The following is a 21,646-nucleotide window of genomic DNA, read 5'->3' on the forward strand; positions in this document are numbered from 1 at the left end:
AATTAATAATTGCAGAGATGAGTTCACGGTGACTTCAGAATATGGAGTCCTTAGGGATAAGCTTATAAACAGGTTTGGAACTTCAGCAAAAACAGCTCCTCCTGAGTCTGAGTAAAGGAAAGGGTTATGGCCTGGCTCAGGGCTGGTATGGCCATGGCTGGAGGCTGGGAGGAGGCCCACGGTGGCTGCGTGTTTTCCTGTGACTGCACCTGCACTGAAACTCCTATCTTCTCGGGCTCTCGCTGGGGCCCAGGACTCAGTAAAAATTCAGGAGCATGAGTCAAAGCAGCCTGGCAGAGGATGGAGCTAAGTTAGAAGAGGCTCAGGACCTGAAGGCAGCCCTCTGTGACGGCTGCCACTCACTGCCACCTCCGTACCAGCACTTAGAGGTTCTTCCCGTCACTGCCCTCTTGGTCCTATCACTGCTGGTGACCCTCAGAATCCACATCCCTTGGATGGATGGCATTAACCCTGCTCTCCAGCCACATAGGCTCCTGGGAGCTCACCAGGTGGGCCATGCTGCTTCGTCCCTATTCCCAGCTCAACTCCCCAGGAGAAGAGCTCAACAAGTTGTGTGGGGTGCAGGGTGTTGCTACGGAGCTCAGATGACTGTTAGTCCCTTGTTGGTTAGCAGCTGTGTGGTCCTTTGTCCTCTCTTCCAAAAGCACTGCCTTTCAAACAGACCTTTGCCTGACCTTGAGATCAGGTCTGCTCTTTTGACAAATGTGGAAACTGAGCCCTGGCAAGGGGAAGTGGTTAACCCAGGGTCACGAGGGGAGGTGAGGACAGGGCTGCGGGAGGACCCAGGTCTCCTCACTGTCTGCTTCACCACTCTGACTTCCGGGCGGTGACTCAGCGAGACAGGCAGCACAGGAAGGAAGTGGGAGAGGGAAGCCCAGCCTGCTAGATTCCAGGTCACCACGTCGTTAGTCCAAAGCCACCAACCACCTTGGCCATGCAGCTTTGCCTGGTGCCAGTGACCTTCCAGCCCTTCCTTCCCAAGGCTGCAGCTGCTGACCATTTCCTCCAAGGTCAAGTTCACTTGGCCTCTCCAGGGACTCCCTGCTGAACAGGCCCATGGTGCTGCCCTCCTGCTGGGGTCAGGAGTCACGTCCATAAGACTGGTATGTGGCTGAACCTGTGCAGGCCCAAGGTTCACCGCTGAGATGAGAGGAGGTATAATAGCCTCACGTTTAATAGCTGGGCTCTGGGGCCTGTTTTCAGTTTTCATCACTTGCTGACTACGGGGCTTTGATCAACCTCCCTGAACTCAGTTTCTTTAATCTGTAAAATGAGACTACAGGTAACAGTCTGTACTTTGTAGGTTGCTTGGAGGATGAGAGGAGATAATGGTCTGCCCCGGACCATGAACTTAAGGCACATTGGCTCTTGACATCAATGATCGTGCTAGGTGTGTTCACATGCACACTTCTCATTTAATCCTCACAACAACCCTGTAGGTGGACATCATTATTCTCGTTTCACTGATACAGTGAAGGCACATAGCTCACGGCCGGATGTGAACCTGGTTGTGTCTGATTCCAGAGTCTGAATATTCTCCCACCAGCTACAGAACTTTCTCTTACTGCTATATGGTCAAGCGCCTCTGTTTGCCCTACCACCATGGGCTTGTGTGGACAGGGCCTCTCCCCCTTCTCCCTGGATTCCAGTCCTGGCTCTGACACATCCCAGGAATGAGGCTTGTCTCTGCGGCCCCGCTGTCCCATCCAAACGCTGAAAAATGGCCACTCCTCCAGCCTTCTTCAGGGAGGAGCACACAGAGGGACGGATGTGATGGTGTTCTGCAAACTGAGCCTCGCTGTTTGAATGCAAGTGTCGCTCCCCCAAGCAGAAATACTTTTGGGACTGTTATGAGTGCAGCCTGAGGGCAGAGATCCAGGAGGACCAGGGCCTGTAGGAGCACCTGCCTTGGCCACCACGGGGATTCCTGCGGGTCCCTTCAGTCGGTGGCTTTCTGTATGTTGAGATCAGGTCCTTGAGAGCAAGGCGGGGAGGCTGCAGATACAGTGAAGCCTGTGCTCCCTTGCCTGTTTCCTCCACTGCACTGTAAGTGTCTCAAGGGGAAGGACTGGCTCACAGCACATCCCTTGGATGGGTGGCATTCGTCACCCTCTCCTGCCACATGGGCTCCTGTGAGCTCACCCAGTGGGCCATGCTGCTTCGTCCCTATGCCCAGCTCAACTCCCCAGGGGAAGAGACCATCCTTCTCTCTTGAACCCAGGTCCCCACCTCAACTGTAGCACTTACTATATCACAAATCCGATTTCTACCTTGAATCCTTTTTGGAACAGGGTAAGGGTCTGAATAAATACATAGACTTGAACTTATTTGTTTTCTGTCTGTTTCTTTTGCTGGATTATAAATTCCCTAAGGCACCTTCTGTGTGATACTCATCTTTGTAACTCTCGATGACCAGCGCCAGGCACCTTTGGGCCATGTGTGGCATGCCTCACTCTCCAGCCAGCCTCTCTGTCTCGCATACTCCCCTTCTGTCATCGGCTGGTGTGTGTTAGAACTGTGTGGAACAGTGACGACAACAGGCACCAGCGAGGCTGACCACAAGCAAACGGACTGGCTAGTGCATTTGGGAGCTGCCTCATGTCTTGATGAATTCTGGGTTTACCTTTGGGTTCTAGACTCTTTTTTTTTTGAGACGGAGCCTTGCTCCGTTGCCCAGGCGGGCGGGCAGTGGCCCGATCTCAGCCCACTATAACCTCTACCTCCTGGGTTCAGGCAATTCTCATGCCTCAGACTTCCGAGTAGCTGGGACTACAGGCACACATCACCACACCAGGCTAACTTTTTTGTATTTTTAGTAGAGATGGTATTTCATCATGTTGGCCAGGCTGGTCTCAAATCCCTGGGCTCAAGTGATCCTCCCACCTTGGCCTCCCAAAGTGCTGGGATTACAGGCACGAGCCACCGCACCTGGCCATAGACTGTATTTTCAAAGTCACCACTTAAGTAATCTCTTCCAGAACAATGGGCCGAGGCTCAAGATACACAATGAGGTGAAAGCGAGGAGTAGGAATCCATCAAAAGCCCCATACCATTGTCTTCTTTTCTCCCTGACTTTGCTGTTGAGAGTTACATGCCTGCCCACTTCTAGGACGTATGAAACCTGAACATAGCTGGACTGTGTGTGTGCTGTGTATTTCTAAGTACTGACCGGACCCATGTACAAACCTAGCCTCTTTTCTGGCTCCAGGAGTCCTGGTGAAGACAGTGTCAAGCCTTCTGGGGGTAGGGATGGAGTATAAACAGACAGCAGTTCTGAGACCCCAGAACCCATGAAGCAGTTCTAGCTGCTATGAGTCTCTGGTTCTTATCTATGAAAAGGGAGAATAAAATCCACCCTGCAGAGCTATTACAGGAGCAGCATGAGACTGCAGTATATAAACACAGGAGCTTGGTAAGAATGGACTAATTCACTCCACAAAAAATCATTTCGCATCTACTATGGACCAGGCCCTGTTTCAGGCCCTGGGCACAGTATTCAGACAGTGGCATCTGGGCTGGTCCTGAGAGCTATCAAGAAAGGCAAAGCAGAGAAAGGAACACGGAATGGGGCTGGTGGTAGGAGGAGGTGCAGCCATGTTAAGTAGGGGACCAGAGAAGGCTTCACTGAGAAGGGGGCATATAAGTAAAGACCCGAAGGAAGTGAGGGATGGGCCATGTGTGTATGTTTCCTAACAGAGAAAACAGTAAGTGCAAAGGCCCTGAGGCCAGAGTTTGTAAAAGTACAGAGACCAGAGGATATGCGGGCCAGATCATCACTGGGGCAGTGAAGGTATTTATGCAACTTGTGAATTTCACTCAGAGACAGGAAACCACGGCAGTTTTCCAGACAAGGTGATACAACTTGACATTTAGAGGTCAGGATTTCACCAAACTTCAGCTGCCCCTTCTCTTCAAAGCCTCATTTAATATCCAGACCTCTGCAACCCCAGCCTATGTGCCTCTCCCTTCGCAGATTTCTTCCGGCTTTCCACATCTCTCCAAACCAAGAGGGCCTCGTCACACTCTGCCACAGGCAGGCTGGAAAGGGACCTCACAGAGAGGCTGTGAGGGAAGGGAGAGGAACACAGGAGTCTTAGGTAAGGGATCTTGCTCCCCTCCATCTGTGCTCCACCGGCCTCTGGGCCTGGCTCAGCTGCAGCGAACGCACACACTTAGGTGCACAGTGATGCTGGGGGCAATGGCAGAGTCCCCGGTTACGCTTCATCATCTGAGACAGTTCAGCACAGATCTGGGAATTTCACTCCATGCTCCCTCACCCTGCTTATCTACCAAAAGGTGAACTCATTTGTTTTAAAATAAAACAACTCCCATAGCTCTCAGTGGTTTTTAACCTTTTTTGGGTCACCTGCTCCTTTGAGAATCTGCTGAGAGCTATGAGCTATCAGAAAATGAACATGAGATATGTACTCATTTTCTTATAATTTCAGGGGTTTCACAGATCCCTGAAAATTCTGTGAAGAAACCATTATCTAAGCCAACAATTTCCCAGCCACAACCCCAGATGAATGAATGAATGAATGAATGAACAAATAAAGAGGCTGAGTGCAGATGGAGGAACGACAGGGGATGAATAGAGCAGAAGACGCATCTGCCTGTGGGCACCATGGTTCTTGCTGATGGTTCCTGATGCCTTCAAAGAAGCCAACTGGGAAGTGACACGGGGTCAGGGCATGCTTGACAGGTGACCTCCAAATAGCCAAGCAGATCTCCTTCAGTTCCTCTCATCTGACCCCTTCTGTTGCTCTCATCTGAACCCTCTGGGTGACTGTCTCCTAAAAGGTATCAAGGCACACTTCCCTGCCTTTCTCAGGGTGTCCTGAACAAAGCACGACTCTTTTCTTGGATGGCTATTGGGCAAGAGAATGAATACAAATCCAGATTTTAAAAATGTAAGCAATCATATTTTCTGGTCATATGGCTGAGCTGGCTGAGGCTCAGGGCCCCCACATTGGTTCCTCACAGCCCCCTTTCTGGGGTCCAGGTTTCTGGCCTCCCAGTTAATTTAAATTTTTTTTTTTTTTTTTTTTTTGAGATGGAGTCTTGCTCTCTTGGCCAGGCTGGAGTGCAGTGGTGCTGTCTCAGTTTACTGCAACCTCTGTCTCCCGGGTTCAAGCAATTCTCCTGCCTCAGCCTCGTGGGATTACAGGCACCTGCCACCAAACCTGGCTACGTTTTTGTATTTTTTTCATAGAGGTTTCACCATGTTGGCCAGACTGGTCTTGAATTCCTGACCTCGTGATCTGCCCGCCTCAGCCTCCCAAAGTGCTAGGATTACAGGCATGAGCCATCATGCCTGGCCCTCATTTTAATTTTTGATACATCTCCAGGGAAGGTGGAATGAACACTTAACTCATTCTTAAAGTCACACCTCTCACTATGAAACTTTTAACACAATCTCGTTTTTTTTTCTAATCATTGTTCTGCGTTGTAACACGGGGAGACCTTAGATGGACTGGAGTGGGTAGGAATCCGTCCAAACACACAATGGTCCCAGGGAGCTCTTCTGACAGAGAAGAGCCTTCAAGGCCCCAGGGATGTGGCTCCCTGGCCTCTCCTCTGATCATTCTGCCTCCTCCTTGGCACCATGCTCCAGACATCCTGAGCTGGGAGTTCCCCAAAGGGACCTATGTTTTTCTGCCTCTATTCCTTCGTGTGTGCTGTGCCGGCCACCTGGGACACAGGCCACTGCCTGCTTGTCTCACAAGAAAGCTCTTACCTCTCTGCTCAAGCTCACCTCTCAACCTCCTCAGAGAGCCCATTTCCTTCCCCTGGGAATCCCACGTCCTCAGCTTAACCTCAGAACTTAGGACACTGTATTTCCAACCTAAAAAAAAAATCTTGGTAGAACAAAGTAACAGCTTAGAGAAAGACACTTACAAGTATTTACTTACCCACTCATTTCATGAACTGAGTCATATTTATCTTTGTTTCCCCAGCAAACAGCACAAGGTACATATTGATGTTTCCGTAGGTATTTGCTAATAAATGTTTCTCTCTTTACCCTTCCAGCTGGATTGTCTGTTGTGACCTCAACCTCCTGCTGGTAGGGTCCTGCCTTTCACTGGCCTCCCTCAGCCTCCACAGGACACCTGTTAGAACTGTGTGCAAACCATGAGGGGATGGGCACTGAGGGGCTCTCTTGGGAACGACCTCACCAACTTAGTGTTTAGAGGCTGTGCCTCGAGTTACGGCTGCCCTGGTGAGTCTGGGCTTTCTGGGATCCGGGTGGGTAGGGTCACTGGCTGGGAAACCTCCTACAGCAAGTTGTCATAGTAACCAGGACTTTGCATTTCATGGGAGAGTCCTTGGGAGGAAAAACACTCCAAGGGGCTGGGGGGAGTGGTAGGAAGCCATCAAAAGCCTCCTGACACTGTCCTCCTGTACCCTTCGCTTTGTTTCCTACTGGTTTACATGCTCAAGGTAGAGGCCATTATGTGTGGGCATCTGAGTAGAAGCTGCTGAAAATAGCTGCCCGACTATTTCAGGGAGCAGCTGAATATGCATGAAGCTATTTTAGAAAAGATGTCCCTGGCCCAGCTAATCCAAACTCCATCCTTTCCCTTAGAAGTGCCAAGACAAGTTGAATGGGACCTTTCTTAGTCTTTCCCACTAGGGTGGGGGTGCTTCAGAAGCCGCAGAAACAACACCCTGGCTAATGTTGGCCTTGCAGCCTGTCGGCTCCGCCTCCCGGTCCCGTGGTCGCTGGAGGCTTCTAGCCAGACAGCTCAGGCCTCCAGGGTCCTCTGGGGCCTTGGCAGCCGTCGACACCTACTTTGCCACAGTCCCGTGTGCCTAGGTCTTTGGGAGTCTCAGATCTTAGGTATTTCCACATGTTTGTTCATTTCTTCATTCAATCCACTTGTATTGCTGGATAACATGTGTGAGGGTTGTGTTGGGTACTGGGGGAAAAAGGTTTCCAAAACCAGCTTATGATGGGGGAGTGTGGACAGGTGAGTAGAAAGACAATGACCAAGCAGTTCCAAAACAGAGAGGAATCAGGTGTAGGGAGGTCAGGGGAAGAAGCCCTTGCTTCGTCCTGATGGCTGGAGGAAGAAGACGGCGTTTGAGCTGAGCCTTGTCTCAGAGAAGTGGCAGGGGACGGCTGGGTGTGGCAGGGGCACTCTGGTGGGAGGGTGTGCCTGCAAAGAAGTGAGAAAGAAGGGCGGGAGACTGTGGAGACACTGGATGCTAGGCTAGAAATGCCTTCCCTGGGTCCTCAGCCTGGGATGGGGAGCACCCCGCTTCCATGAGCCTGAAGTGCCTGGTGCACCCTTGCCACTGCCTTCAACCTAGACCGGAAGTACCTTGGGCCAGGAACCTAGTCAGATCCTCCCGGGCATCTCCAGAGACCTGTGCCAGGCTTGGGATGGAGCAGAACTCACATATTGTTGGCTGAAAGCATGGATTCTGGCCATGCAGTGACTCATGCCTGTGATCCCAGCACTTTGGGAGGCCGAGGCAGGTGGATCACCTGAGGTCAGGAGTTTGAGACCAGCCTGGCCAACATGGTGAAACCCTGTCTCTATTAAAAATACAAAAATTAGGTCAGGTGCAGGGGCTCACATCTGTAATCCCAGCACTTTGGGATGCTAAGGGAGGCAGATCACCTGAGGTTAGGAGCTCAAGACCAGCCTGGCCAACATGGTGAAACCCCATCTCTACTAAAAATACAAAAATTAGCCAGGTGTGGTGGCAGGTGCTTATAATCCTAGCTACTCGGGAGGCTAAGACAGGACAATCACTTGAACCCAGGAGGCAGAGGTTGCAGTGAGCCGAGATCGTGCCATTGCACTCCAGCCTGGGTGACAAGTTTGAAACTCCATCTCAAAAACAACAACAAAAAAAGAAAGCATGGATGCTGGAGTCAGAATTCCTGGGTTCAAATCCAGACTCTGCTCTTTACTGGCTGTGAGCTTGGGCAAGTTATCTGACCTCTGTTTGTCTCAGCTATAAAATGGGGATAATAATAGAATCCATCTCAAGGAGCTTCTTGGTGAGAAGACTCTACTACATGTATCAACATATGGAAAGGGCTTAGATGTCTGTGTGGCACATAGCAAGCAATACATAAAAGTGTTAACTGTATTACTCTAATGAGTAAGGATTTTTATTTTGACAAGGGAGTGCCATCAGTAACAAGTTTTCTTTCGAAATTAAAAATAGCTTTTTTGCTTTGATGGATCGTATAATATGTATCCACTGTAAAAAGTTAAAGCATTTTTAGTCTAAAGAAGAAGAGAAAAAAATCCCCTTAAATCCTGACTCTCAGGTAACTACTGGCATGATCATCTGCTATAACTGAATGTTTGTATCACTTCAAAATTCATTACGTTGAAATCCTGACCATCAAGGTGATAGTGTTAGGAGGTGGGGCCTCTGCGAGGTGATTAGGTTCTGGGGGCAGAATCTTCATGAACGGGATTAGTACCCTTATAAAAGAGGCCAGAGAAAGAGCTCTCATCCCCTCTACCATGTGAGGACACAGCAAAAAAGGTGATGCCTATGAATCAGACAGTAGAGCCTCATCAGATCATGAATCCTCCTTATCTTGGATTTCCCAGCCTCAAGAACTGTTAAGAAATAGATGTCTGTGTTTCTAAGCCAGTCGGTTTATGGTATTTTGTTATAGCAGCCCAAATGGATGAAAACACCATCTTTTTAGATATAGTGAATCCTCATTATTCACAGATTCTGCATTTGCAAATTTACCTACTTGATAAAATTTATTTGTGACCTCCAAATCAATACTTAAATTCACAGTCATTTGTGGATGTGGAGAGTGGTGAATTTTGTTTTTCTTTTTTTTTTTTTGAGACAGAGGCTTGTTCTGTCACCCAGGCTAGAGTTCAGTGGCACGATCTCGGCTCACCGCAACCTCTGCCTCCTGAGTTCAAGCGATTTTCCTGCCTCAGCCTCCTGAGTGGCTGGGATTACAGGCCTGTGCCACCATAACCAGCTAATTTTTGTATGTTTAGCAGAGACGAAGTTTCCTCGTGTTGGCCAGGCTAGTCTTGAACTCCTGACCTCAAGTGATCCACCCACCTCAGCTTCCTAAAGTGCTGGGATTATAGAACATAACTACTATGAATAACAAGAATCAATGACATCTTTCTAGATATATGGATGTATGCTTCTATGCAACTTGGAATGGACGGTCTATACCCTTTTGATACTTAAAAAAAATCATAGGTTACTATGTCAAAGGCATCTTTCCATTTTCGTAAATACAGGTCCTCAGATGGCTGCACCACTGTGCACGTTTCTGTAATGAATAACCTGTAGCTCCCTATTGATGGACGATTTGGTTGCTTCCCATTATTCACTATTATAAACAATACTGTGATGAACATCTTCGTTGGTAATAATAAAAGAGCTAGCATTTATTCAGCACCTATTATGGGCCCCACCTCTGCTAAGAGCTTTATAAGTATTATCGCATTTAATTTTGCCACAAGCCTATGAAAATGGTATTATTATTACGCCCACTTTGCAGACGAGGACTTGGATGCTTAGAGATGTGAAGGAACTTCTCCAGGGCCGGGTGGCTTGAAACAAGGTCTCTCTGATCTCAGACTTCACACCCTCAGTGTGCTCTGCTGCTTTCCTACACAATCCTGGGCCTTTTAGGATGCCTGTTTAGAAGTGAACTACAGAGTTGAACGGTGGAGACATTTCAAAGTACTGATACATAATCGCCCCTCCAGAAAATGTGTATCAATTTGTGACCCACTAAACAGTGCTCTGGTGTTCCTGTCTCTCATTCTGCATTTCCCCAAGTATTTTCATTCTTTGAAATGGCCCCCAAAGCACACTTTGATTCTTTAACATGTATCCTTTTCTCCTGGGTAACTGCTCTCCACATGCTTTCTATCCTCTGTATTTTGTCATTTGTGAATTGCTTGTTCATTGCCCCTGCCCATTTTTCTGCTGGCAATTTGTCTTTATCTAATACTTCACTTGTAAGAGCTCTTTGTGTATTAGTGCTGCTAACCTTTAATCCATCATGCCTACGCTGAAATACTTTTCTTAATTTGTTATCATCCTTTAACCTGGTTATTGTGGGGTTTTTGCCCATAGGGTTTTTAATTGTCTTCTTTCGCAGTTTCTGGATTTGATTTTACGTGTAAGGAGGCATTCGTCATCCCAGTATGATACAAATATTCCCTCATTGTCTTTCTTTTAGTACCATTACGGTTTCATGTTTTTTAATTGCCTTGGAATTTATATTGGTGCAGGAACTGAGTTAGTGAGCCAGTTGTATTCCCTTCCCTCCCTACAAATAGCTCGCTGGTTGTTTTTAGAACACATCAGGAATCATCTGATTTTCATCTCTAATTCTCAAGGCCATGCATTCACATAGTAGTCCTCACCGACATTGATATCAACTTCTGGGCTCTCTGTTCCTTGAACCACGCGGCTATTTCTGTACCAACACTGATTTGTTTTCTAGGCCGTTCATCCATGTTTATTTTTCCAGATGTACTTTGTAACCATTTTATAAAAAATTTTTGTTGGGATTTTGATGGAGATTCAATTTTATTTATAGAAACAATTTATGATACTTTCTTCAGTTGATTCTTTGTTATTTTATGCTTTTATTTCTTTGGAGAATGAAGTTTTTTTCCCTCCACGCCTTCTAACTGCCTTATTGTGGTACCACCTTCTTGATGAAAGCTTTTCTAATCAGCCCTGCAGGAGTCTTTTCCAATCTCTCCCTCCTCAGGACTCAGCCTTTTGCATGCCACACCTGACTTTTTCACCCAAAATTATAATTACTGCTTAGACAGTAAGCTCCTTGAAGGCAGGGTCCTTGCATGGCCTAGTCATACACTTCCTACAACTACTTGGCAGGTGGTCAGGGCTCAGGAGGTATTTGCAGGGTGAATGAATGAATGAACAAGTGAATGAAAGATGCCCTCCTGGAAAGCTGATTGTGAAATGAAATTCATTGATGACAAAAACCCTCTTTCATAGGTTTTCATTAGAAAACAAGAGATTTGTCTTTGGCTAAACTCCTAAGAACGTGTTGGAGTGAGAGGAGCGGCTCACTATGAGACTGTGTGCCACGTGCAACCTGCCCCAGCGCCTGTCCCCAGGGACTGCCACCCTCATCAAGCAGCAGGGCGTTCCTCAGGCAGGCTCTCAGGCCCTGAAAGGCCTCCAGGAGAAGGAGCACAGTTATTCACCATGTGCCTGCCACTGTGCCAGACTTTTACCCACAGGATACCACACCCTGAAAGCTGGGATCACTAGTCCCATTTTGCAAGTGAGGAAATTGAGTCTCAGAGAGATGTAACCCTACCTAGTAAGTGGTAGGACCAGTTAGCTGAACCCAGGGCTGTGGGACTCTAAAAACCTTGCCTCTCCTATAATAACCTCCAGAGCACCAGAGTCCAGGAAGTTGAGGGGCTGTGGCCCGAGCAAGGGTCCTGCTGAACTAAATCAAGACAGTCCCTAGAAAACTTGTTCCCCCCAGAGCTGTATGACACTGCTTCTGTGAATCATTCCTAAAGAGTTTGGGTCAAAGAGCTCCTGTCAGGCAAGCGGCATATCACACAGGCATGATTATTGCTACAGAGAGAGTGGAGGATGGGGGAGGTAGAGGGCTCGCCATGGAGGTGAGGTATTCGTCTCCAGCACGTATCTGGGGACAGCCCTCCAGAGTCCTCCTCCTTGCCTGCCCAGGGTTGCGGCTTTTTGACTCAGCCCTGCAGACCCCTTCTGGGAGTGCTGCCAAGCAGCCACTTCCTTATCAGGCTGGCAGCGGCTGGGCAGGCCTCAGCTTATTTCTAAGCCTGGATTAGAGCTCAGATTTCTCATGAAGGACCATGGGTTGGAGACCAATACATTTACTGGCCCCAGGGACATGGAGATGAGTAGCCTACAAGTCGCCTGCTTCCTGCAGCTCCGTTCTGGTGAAAAGGTGAATCAGAAGGAAAACCCCCAACCCTGCCCAAGAGCCACAATAGAGATCTCTAATGCTGAGGGTGCGCAGGTTTGGGGGGTCAGCTGGCAGCAGGTTGTGGAGGTTGGATGTCAGGTAAGGGCATCTGGGCTTCATTGTGTGGACAGAGGGAGACGCCCTGCATTTTGAAGCAACAGCCTGCCATGGTTAGATTTGTGCTTTAGAAACAGACCAACCAGGTAGATTCATTTTCAATAAACACAAATTCTTTTTCAGGTGAACATTAAAGTGTTTCCATTTTGGACAAATAATACCAACATAAGGATTGAAGCAGATGGCTGTGGCCCTGGAGGAACTGCCTACCTATGGTGCTGATGAACAGAAAGAGCCCTGGACTTGAGTGAGAGACCCACGTCCATGGTCAATTTCCTGTCCCCATCTTGCTGTGTGACCTTCAGCAAATGAAAGGAATATGACCATACACCTATCAAAACAGCTAGAATGAGAAATGGTGGCACCAATTGCTGGTGAGAAAATAATCACCTGGATCTTACACATTGCCAATGGAAAATCTGGATCTTACACATTGCCGGTTGAAAATCTGGATCTTACACATTGCTGGTGGAAATAAAAAATGGTGCCGCCACTGCAGAAAACAGTGTACAGTTCCTTAAAAACCTAAACATGTAACTCCCATGTGACCCCAAAACTGCACTCCTGGGCATTCGTCCCAGAGAAATTCAGACTTAAATGGGCCAAGTGCAGTGGCTCACGCCTATAATCCCAGCCCTTTAGGAGGCTGGGGCAGGCAAATTACTTTCAGCCCAGGAGTTCAAGACTAGCCTGGGCAACATAGCAAAACCTAGTCTCTACTAAAAATACACAAACTGGCTGGGCATTGTGGCATGCACTTGTAATCTCAGCTACTTGGAAGGCTGAAGTAAGAAGATGGCTTGAGCCCAGGAGACAGATGCTGCAGTGAGCCAAGATCAGGCCACTGCACTCCAGCCTGGGTGACAGAGCCAGACCCTGTCTTCAAAAAAAAAAAAAAAAAAAAAAAAAAGAAACCTATACACTAACGTTTATATCAGCTTTATTCATAATAACCAAAAACTACAAACCACCCAGATGGCCTTCAGAAGGTGAATGGTTAAACAAACTGATACATCCATGGAACATCACTCAGCAGTAAGTAATGTTCTGCCCCATCTCAACCTCAGTTTCCTCATCTGTCAAATGGGAATACTGCCACCTAACACACAGGGCTGTCTTCAGGACAAAATGGGTTATCGAATGACATTGTACACTTGTACCTATTTGACAAATGTGAGGCATGAGGGTGAGACTCCCGAAGATCAGGGCACACCTCTGAGGGCACTTCAGATGCCCCACAGCCCACAGAGTCTCGGGATGTCTCTCTCAGCCGTTCCTGCCACAATCAAAGCCTGTCCTGTCAAAACACGACCCCATCCAGAGAAGCAATCTCCTGTGTGTTTGGTGGGCCACCTGGCCACCGGGCGCTGCCTGCTGGGCCACAAACGTCAACAACAGCTCCTTCCTGGTGGAAGAAGGAACACGGAGCCGGCTTGTTCTCCACGAGCACAGTGCTGACAGGTGACGAGGAACATTTTAAGGTAGGACACGTCTTCCTGAACTGTTGACAGCTGTCTACATAAGGTGCCCATTATGTGCAGGCCCCAAGGCCAGTGAGCCTGAGAGGCCAAGCTAAAATTAGTGTCAGATGTGCACCCGCCGGAGACACTGAACATCCGAAGGTCAGACGCCTCCGAGCAGCCGCCCGGGCAGGAGTGCGGCAGATGGGCACCAAACCGCTGTGGCAGCTGCAGCCTCTGGTTCCTCCCGGGCACAGAAACAGACGGCCCTGTGCAGCAGCCTGGCTCAATAGCCCAGCTTGAGTTAAAAAATAGAATGTGAGTATAATTCCAAAAACTTTATTTTAAAAAAATCTGTGTATGTGCATAGAAAAAAAAAAGTGGAAGAGGAATTCATGAAATAGCCTCAGTCATGGTTGTGGAATAGTAGGTGAACTGTCTTTCCTCTACTTTCCAAAATTTTCTAAATACATATGTATTACTTGTATAATCAGAAGAAAACACAGGAAGATGCTATAAGTTATATATTCCTATCAAATGTATAAAATGATTAAACTGTGTATGCTCACGACATGTGGTATATGGGTGTGAATATATTTATACAGCTGGTTGGTGTTAAAGATCAGCATTCTCCAACCCTGCCTTGCGTGGAGGAGACGGAGGCCCCAGAAGCAAAGCAGGAAGCAGAGAGACAGATTTTCACTGAGGCTGGTGTTGCACTGGAGTTTCCCAAGCCTTGCCCCATTTAATTCTGTAGTTGGTTTATTCCCACTTGATGAAGATGAAAACTGAGGTTTAGAGAAGTGAACTGATTCACTCAAAGATGACCAGCTAGGAAGCCATAGAGCCAAACCCCAATCCTAGCTTTCCACCCACAGCCCACTGAGCTTAAAGGCAGGAAGGGCCTTTGAAAAGAGAACAGAACAAAACAACAACAAAAACACCCTGCTCCTTGAAGTCTCAAACATTCACCAAGCAAACCCCTTAAGGGAGGGGGTTTGAATTCTTTCCTGAGCCCCTCAGGCGCACACCTTCCTCAGCCCTGGCCGGCTCACGGTCATCTTCCCAGAGCTGCCCATGGCAGCCTCCGAGAGAACGGGTAACAAATCATAACTCGGGAGCACAAAGGGCACAGCAAATCCTAAGGTGGGACTGGCTGGCAGATGCCAGGCCTTTGGGACAGGGCGCGGCGCGAGGGAGTTGGCTGGAGAGGCTGCTATCTAAACTCAGCCTTCCAGTGCTTCTGGGGAAGTGGTAGTCCCAGAGCAACACCAGGGGCCCTGACCCGAGGCCCTTGCTCCAGCTCCCCCCTCTGCACAAGCGCCATCTCTACCCTCGTAGACTGCACCGAGCCGCCCAGGGCCCGGTTCCTCCAGGCATTGGTGCGTTCTTACTGGTGAACACATTGTAACTGAGGACCCACAAGGTGCTGGAGCAAAACGGACACAGTATCAACCCTGTAGGTGCCTCTAGTGCTCAAAGAAAGGCTCCCCAGGGTCATTCAAGTATAGACTCTGGGCTCAGACTGTCTAGGCTCACCCTGGCCAAGCCACTTCCCAGCGCTGTGTGTTTGGGCCAGTCACAGTCTCTCTGTGCATCAGTTGTCATCTGTAGGAGAGGATGGAAACGGCACCTGCCTCACAGACAAGTGTGGGTGGAGTGTACGTCTGTATGAAGCTCCTTGGGAACAGTGCCTGGCATGTAGTAAGTGCTCAATAAACCTCGGTCGCTATAAATATTCTCATCATTACTCTGTGGCTGAGATTCCCTCCTTAGGGTGCCCACCCTGCTTCTGTCCCCTAACTGCCACCTCCTCTATAGTCCCACAGCACTTTGAACACCCCTCCAGAGAACACTGATGGGCATGCAGTACAGGTGTCTGAGGCCCCATTCCCTCCTTCTCTCTACCTGGGTAGGGACCTAGTTTAGTCATCTCTATTCCAGCACCCAGTACAAATAATATCACCTGGATCACGTCACCATTTGCAGGTAGCGTGTGCCCTCAGCTCCAATCAAGAAAAGTCTTAGAGGCATTAGAGGCTGCAGATCTGGCCTTACCATGGAGCTCATCTATGTGGCCCATGAACTGTGGGGCCTGTCCCTGGGTGTGACCTTTCTGATGAGGATCAAGTTGATGAGGGGCTGGGTGCTAAGCTTCCATGAATGCTCCCCTGTGACACGGAGTCCCATTGGGCAGGACATGGAAAAGACTACCGACACCCCAACATACCATGCCGTGCCATGCCTTTCTCTACGAGGGCCCCCTGCCCTCCCCCTGCTGACCTGAGAACTCCCATGGATCCTTCTGGTGCCAGTGCTCATGACCTCGCTCCTACAATGCTTCTCCTAGCCACAGCCCCCACTGAATGTGGCTCCCTCTCTCCTGGGCTCTGGTTTCTGCCATGGGCCTGTGGGGCTATTCCTGTGTCTGTGTGTCCCTTCTGGAGAAGGGGCCATCTTGCTCTTTTTTAGGCCCCCAGTGACCACCAATGCCAGGATAGGAGGGTGTCAGGAAAGCTCTGCTGAGTGTACTTTTCAAAGGAAAGTCAAGCCCGTTGGCCTGACCTCCTGTTAGGGCACGCGTGTTGACTGCACATGCCACTTTCTGAACACAAAACTCACAGATGGCTCGAGGTCAGCACTGCCCATCAGCTGCCAGTCACTCCATCACAGGGCAGAGTTGGCAGGGGAGCCCCGAAAGTAAGTGTTGACCGCCTGGTGCACACCGTGCTGGCCTCTTACTGGAGCTCTTGCGTTGGACTCTGGCACCACCGCAAAAGCTGAGTATTTTATATGGACAGGCCCTGCTGAGGCTCTGATGGTCCCACTGCTCCTCAAAGGAAGAGTGGGGCAGGGTTGCAGCAGGCTCTCTGGCCCCAGAACCTACTCTTTCTATACTCCTGGAGATGAGGTGTGAAAGTGTTCTGAGTTCTACCAAGAGAGGAAACTGTCAGCTATTCTCCACCACGCAGAAACCACGCTAGTAAGTGCTCAACAAACCTCAGTTGCTATAAATATTCTCATCATTATCCTCTGGCACAGATTCCCTCCTTATGGTGCCCACCCTGCTTCCGTCCTCTGGCTGCCACCTCCTCTACAGTCCCCCACAGCACTTTGAACACCACAACCTTGCTATAATAAAAAAGGTTTCAGGGGCCTTGGGGACAGCATTGAATGCTTACAGGATTGCTGCCCAGGAGGGGGCAGGCTGCTGTCCTTCAGGGGCAGGAGAGGGGGACAGTGGGTGGGTGTGGGAAGGGCAGAAGAGAAGCAGTCCAGTGGCGGGAGTGGCAGCCCGACACAGGGCGGGAACCCCGGGGACCTGAAAGGATGCAGAGGGATGCCTGAGCCAGTGAGAGCCGAGGCCACAGATGCTTCGGCATGCGGTGTCCTGCCCCGGGCCCCTGTGAGGTTCTGTAGGTTCTGACATGTGAGCCTCCTCTCATCTCAGCCTCCCCACCACCCTCCTCCCCACCCTCCCACACCCCGCTAAAGCCCTCTCTCAGCCATAGGGCTGACTGTCTCCCTTCCCTCCTTGTGAAGGACCTAGCCCGAGCTCCTGGCTGACCCCAAAATCCTGCCGCTCTCTCAGCCTCACTCCCACCCTCCTCCTCTTGGGCCCCTGCGTCCCAGCGACTCCACTGCTCCGCTTACTGTCCCTTTGGCTCAGAACACTCTTCATTCATTTTTCACCTGATGAACTTCTCATCCGTCAGAGCCAAGTTCAAGTGTCACCTTCAAATAGTCTTCCTTGAACTACCTCGCAACCAAACCCCCACAGAATAGAACCCTCCTGCCTTCACAGGTTTTGCTGTTCTGTGGCTATTTGCACATGGATCTCCTCTGCTGGAGCGGAAGCTTCTTGAGGACAACGCCATGATTTGTTCATCTCTGTGCCTCAGTGCCCAGCACAGAGGATAGAGCACAACACCCAATAAATGATGTCCAGATGACCAAGCCACGAGAGGGCAGGTGTCGGGCTGCTGATTGCGTCTGAGTTTGACTTCAAGCAGCATTAACTGGGAGGAATACAGGTCCCTCCCCAAAATGCACGCATAGACCCACAAGGTGAACACACAGCCCACTCCAGGGTTTCTGTGGTTGTAAAGTCCACAGAGCAGTCAAACAGAGACTGAATCCTAAGGATGTGGTACACAGCTGCAGCGCCAGCCCCACTTCCCTCCTTGCAGCCCACGGCCTCAGCTTGAGCCCTACTGGGTTCACCGAGTCCCACTCCCACACTTTGCAGACAAGGAAACAGAGACCCAGAAAGGAGGTGCTTGCTTGAGATTTTCCTGAGCAATAAAGGCAGACCTGGGGTCAGAAGCATTTCCCTTGGCTCTCAGCCTAGGACTCTCCTATTGCCATTTGCAGAAATGCCAGCTGCAGGATTCAGGGTATTTGGGTGGCTTTTTCCTGAAGTCTCAGTAGACTGTGGGGCTCCATTCTCCTGCTCGAGGCTAAGGTCACCCCGTCTACCTCCTGGCCTCAAAACACAGCCTAAGTGGCCTTTGGGCTGTGCTGAAATTGCCCTGTGTCCTGAGGTATGGCAGGGGATTGGGGAGCACTCACCTGCCAAAAGCCAGCCGTGGTCTCATGGTCGAGATGTGTCAGAGATTTCTAGAGCTTGGAGAACTGTGTTGGAGGGAGGCCTGTGGGAAGTAGAGAAAGTGAGAATATTATGCCACTGCCATCTGTCAACTTTCATCTGAGTTTGAAAAATGCATCCAAAAATGGTGAGCACAGCCTTGCTGAAAGCAAAGCTCCAGCCACCACCCCTTCCCCAACATGGTTATGACAAGGTCGAGAGCAGGGATGTAACCTGGGATGTAACCACAGCCTCAAAACCCCAGCGCAGAGCTAAAAGTCACAAGTTGTCTGTCCCTGGGAACCCCGCAGGCATGTTGGTCCTGTGCTCAGGCCTGAGGCTGGAGGAACTCCCACTTTCAAACATTCCTCGGGGAAAGCACCCTTTGTGGGTTCCCTAAGCACTGTTCATTGTAATTCACTCATTCTTGCTTTCATTATTCATTCATTAAGGCAAGCGTTCAACAGCCATTTGGGAAAGTTGTTAGATGCTGGCATCAGGTCCTCATGGAGATGAAGTCCCTGAGAGTGACAGCCTAGATCCAGTAAGAGAGGCATGGGTAGACCCAGGACAAATGCCACAGGCTGGTGGGTCGCCCCCCTTCTCCAAGTGACCTCTGTGCCAGGTGCTGTGCAAAGCACCTTGGTTAAGCCATGGAGCATGGCAGAATGTTCCTACCATTTTCAGTTCAAGGACCTCTCTGTATGAAATTATTTCTCCAAACTCCTCCTGATGGTAACTCTATACCTATTATCTTCTCGTTGAGAGAATAAGCAGTACAAAAGTTACAATGAACTAATGCTTTATAATTAACTTGTCTTTTAGTAATTATAACACAACTACATATATTTAAATTATGGTTGCATGTATACTCATTTGAGACATGTTATTTATGTCTTCTGGGCTTAAGGCTTTGAGTCCTTGGGGATCCATTCCTTCAATATTCATTCAACAGACATTTATGAAGCATCTCTGAGATGCCCAGCCCTCTGGTCCAAAGGTTAGGGATCCTGGTTCAGGGAAGAGTCGCAGCTCTGCAGTGAGGTACACTTAAGCTTAAGCCCAGGCCACACTGGATGTGTGCCCTTAGGGAGGCCATCTGTTCTAAGAGTAAGATGGAGATGTAATCCTGACATCGGAAGGTTGTTATGAGGATTAAATGAGATAGTAGAAAGCACCCAGGTAAGGGCCTGGCACAAAGCAGAAGCTCAACAAATGGGCAGCTGAGGATTATCACCACTACCATCATCATCACCATCATCCCTATCAACATCAATATCATTACTGTCAATAACAGCAGCAGCAGCATCACCGTCTTGCTTCCCGTCTGTTACTGAACCTTGAGAAGCCTGCCCTTGCCCCTGTGCTAGGGTACACAGTAGTTTCTACTTTATAATAGAGTTATTGTATCCACATTTTCTTTCTTTGGTTCACGCCCAGCTCTGTAATTTCAGAGTTGTGTGAACTTGGGTAAGTTATTTAACCTCTCTGAATTTGTTTCCCCATATGTAAAACAGGAAGTGTATTTTTAGTAATTCATTGAATTGTAATGACTAAATAAATTGATGTACATAAAACCTCAGTACAACATCTGTCATGTGGTAAATGCTCAGATACTGCAGGTTATTATTGTTTGCAATATTGTTATTATTATTACCATTATTATTATTTTTTTTATTATTTGAGACAGAGTTTTGCTCTTGTTACCCAGACTGGAGTGCAATGGCGCGATCTTGGCTTACCGCAACCTCCACCTCCTGGGTTCAAGCAATTCTCCTCCCTCAGCCTCGCGAGTAGCTGGGACTACAGGTGCATGCCACCATGCCCAGCTAATTTTTGTATTTTTAGTAGAGACGGGGTTTCACCTTGTTGACCAGGATGGTCTTGATCTCTTGACTTCATGATCCACTTGCCTCAGCCTCCGAAAGTGCTGGGATTACAGGCGTGAGCCACCGCGCCCGGCTATTACCATTATTTTTAATACGATTTCTCCTCCTGGCCTATGAGCTCTTAAGGGGAGAGTCCATTTAAAATTCGTCTTTGTGTCCCAGCAGAGTCTAGCACAAGGCCGGTCTCCCAGCAGACATTAATAAATGATTGCTGAAACAGTCTTGGAGGGTCACACAAACCAAGTACAAAATAATTCAAGGGGCATGGTCAAGGGTAAAGAGCCTTGTTAGGACCCTGAAAAACCCCAACAGATGTCCTGAAGGGAGCTCTTTGTTCCCCAAGGAGCCAAGCTGCAGGACTGCTAGGACCACTCATTCATTCATTTATTCATCACACTGGCACCCAATTTTCACTTTGGTTGAATAACAAACCCTTGCCCATTGCTTCTTTCTTATCGTGAACTCTTGTTTCCATCTGCCACCTCATTTAGTCTCCATGAAAATTCTGGGAAAAAGATAGAATAAGCACATTACTGACAGTCCATCCTCTAAATAAATGGAGGCCCAGAGAGGTGACAAGGCTTGATAAAGGACACACAGCCATCAAGGCCACAGTGGAAAATGGACTAAGTTTCTGCTCATGATCTTGACCCCTTCCTGCTGGCCTTGTCAATGTCAAGCACTTTACAAATCCAGGATCATTCATTCTTGATTTTCATTGTCCAGTTTGCTTCTCAGCAAATAAAACTGAAATAAATAGTTTTGGTGTCATTTTAGCATGCCTGCTGAAAAACAAAGACTCTAAGTTCCATGAGGGCAGAGACTATGAGAGCCCTATCAGTGTGGGGGCAGTTAAATGTATGAACTCTGATCCCAGAATGCAAACGTCCAAATCCTGATTCTGATCCTTAATAGCTGTGGGACCTTCAGCAAATTACGTAACCTCTCTGTGGTTCAATTCCTTCAGCTATAAAGAAAGACCAATAATAGCTATCTATAGGGTTGTTGTGAGGATTAAGTGATCTAATCCATGTACAATGCCTAGAACAGTACCTAGTGCATAGCGAGGGTTAGTCGTAATTATTATTTGTGATGTATCTCCTGCACCTAGCGTACGACCCAACACATTAAAAAAAAACCCTAATAAAAATGTATTGGATTGTTGAACGGATAAAATACTTTCTGTAAAGAAGTGAATAGCTATGCTTTAAGTATTAATGAGCAAGGCAAAAGAACAGATGAAGCTCTGGCCCCAAAGAAGCTGGGGTCCTCCAGTTCCTTGCTCACAGCCAGACACAGGCGCGAGGAGATTGGTCTTCCCAGGATTCAAAGGCCTGTCCACTGACTGGCAGTAAATGTGACTCATGGTTAGGCACACAGGTTTTAGAGTCAGACACTTAAATTTGAGTCCTCACTCTTGCTCTGTCACTCGCTAGTTGTATACTTACCTCCTGTATTTTCCTCAGTATCCTCATCCGTAAACTGGGAATATTCACACCTATCCTGAAGGTAAATGTCATATGGAGGAGGTGAAGCTTCCTGAACCTGGCCCCAGTCATAGTAACACTGAGTTACGGGATCAGCAGCAGCTCATCCTGATGGTGCCCAT

At 48.6% G+C, this 21,646-nt stretch overlaps 1 protein-coding gene across 5 annotated transcripts in view; it reads right to left on the bottom strand.

Annotated features, from left to right (window-relative positions):
- The window catches only part of HIVEP3 (HIVEP zinc finger 3), a 518,797-nt gene that overhangs the window by 170,206 nt on the left and 326,945 nt on the right, over positions 1-21,646 (bottom strand). For all 5 annotated transcript variants that reach the window (XM_074380630.1, XM_074380632.1, XM_074380631.1 and 2 more), the window contains one exon: positions 18,133-18,212. The gene's annotated coding sequence lies outside the window, so the exon portion shown is untranslated. The remainder of the gene's footprint in view (positions 1-18,132; positions 18,213-21,646) is intronic.

This window comes from Saimiri boliviensis, chromosome 11 (genome assembly GCF_048565385.1).
Source record: "Saimiri boliviensis isolate mSaiBol1 chromosome 11, mSaiBol1.pri, whole genome shotgun sequence".
Taxonomy (NCBI): domain Eukaryota; kingdom Metazoa; phylum Chordata; class Mammalia; order Primates; family Cebidae; genus Saimiri; species Saimiri boliviensis.